The sequence below is a fragment of the Sapajus apella genome, unplaced genomic scaffold (assembly GCF_009761245.1).
Source record: "Sapajus apella isolate SASKATOON/1434 unplaced genomic scaffold, GSC_monkey_1.0 scaffold5, whole genome shotgun sequence".
NCBI classification, from domain to species: Eukaryota; Metazoa; Chordata; class Mammalia; order Primates; family Cebidae; genus Sapajus; species Sapajus apella.
The window spans coordinates 23900688-23902503 of NW_022436945.1; the positions used below are offsets into that span (position 1 = coordinate 23900688).

Genomic DNA, 1816 nt, shown 5'->3' on the forward strand with positions numbered 1-1816 from the left:
ATGAAATTGCCTAAGGATGCATTTTTCAGAACACTTTCTCATTGTTAAACAACATATGACTGTAATTAATCAAAAAGATGTATGAAACAGCTTCTTTTTTACAATGGGCTTGTTGTCCGAGCATTGATGTCATGAGAACAGCCCCTAAAAGCCAAAATGGGAAAGAAAAAGACTGATAACAACATTGTTACTATTGAACACATAGATTTGGGCAAATCTATCACTATTGCTCATCAGGTCCACAAATGTGGTGAGATTGACAAAAGAATCATTGAAAAATGTAATGAGGTTTCTGAGATACGAAGGCTGGGTCTTGAATTAAACAGAGAGGTGGTATCACCATCGACATCTCCCTGTGGAAATGTGAGGTCAGCAAGTGCTACATGACTGTCATTGATACTTCAAGATGCAGAGGCTTTATCAAAAACATGATTATAGGCATATCTCAGGCTGACTCTGCTGTCCTGATTGTTGAGGCTGGTGTTGATGAGTTCGAAGTTGATTATCTCCAAAAATGAACAGACTCATGTGGATGCCCTTCTGGTTTACACACTGGGTGTGAAACAAGTAATTGTTGGTGTTAACAAAATGAATTCTACTAAGACACTCTACAGCTTAAAAAGATACATGGGTATCTTTAAGGAAGCTAGCATGTACATTAAGAAAATTGGCTATAAGACCAACACAGTAGTGTTTATGACAATTTCTGGTTGGAATACAAAGAAGATGCCGGAGAGAATTGCAAATGTGCTTTGTTTCAAGGGATGGAAAGATACCCATAAATACAGGAATGCCAGTGGAAACATCCTGCTTGAAGCACTGGATTGCATCCTACTACCGGCTACTCCAACTGACAAGCCCCTTGCATCTGCCTTTCCAGATGTCTACAGAATTGCTCGTTGGGTATCTTCCCTGTGGGCCAAGTGGAGATTTGGTGTTCTCAAGTCAAGCATGATGATCACTTTTGTTCTACTCAATGTTACAACTGAAGTACAATCTGTTGAAATGCACTGTGAAGCTTTGAGTGAAGCTTTTCCTGGAGACAATGTGGGTTTCAACATCAAGAATGTGTCCGTCAAAGATTTTCATTGTGGCAACGTTGCTGGTGGCAGCAAAAATGACATACCAATGAAAGCAGCTTTCTTAACTGCTCAAGTAATTAACTTGAATCAAATTAGTGTTGGCTGTGACCCTGTACTGAATTGTAACACAGCTCACATTGTTTGCAAGTTTGCTGAGCTGAACGGAAAGACGATTGTTATTCTGGTGAGAAGCTGGAAGATGACCCCAAATTCCTGAAATCTGGTGATACTGCCATCATTGATGTGGTTCCTGTCAATCCCACGTGTGTCAAGAGCTTCTTTTACTGTCTTCCTCTGAGTCATTATTCTGTTTGTGATGTGAGACAGACAGGGTATCATCAAAGCAGTGGATAACAAGGCTGCTGGAGCTGGCAAGGTCACTGAGTGTGCCTAGAAAGCTCAGGAGGATAAATGAATATATCGATGCACCTGTGATCCTAGTCATAATCAAAGGAGGAAAGAGTCTTGGAACTGTTGTTTTAATTGGTCATTTAAGTTTAACAGTGAAAGACTGGTTAATGATAATAATGCATTATAACATCTTTAGAAGGAAAGGAAAATGTTTTGTGAATCATTTTGGCTTTGTGTGTGTGTGTGTGTGTGTGTGTGTGTGTGTGTGTGGCACTTTTATTAGTGTTTAAAACAAGTACATTTTAATGGAAACAACTTTACCAAAAATCTATCACCAAATTTTGAGACCCACTAAAACAAAAGAAAAGAGATAAAATGTATGA

At 39.0% G+C, this 1816-nt stretch overlaps 1 pseudogene; it reads left to right on the top strand.

Moving 5' to 3' along the window:
* The first annotated feature begins 486 nt into the window (after positions 1–486).
* LOC116548815 lies at positions 487–1497 on the top strand (annotated as a pseudogene).
* Positions 1498–1816: the final 319 nt, after the last annotated feature.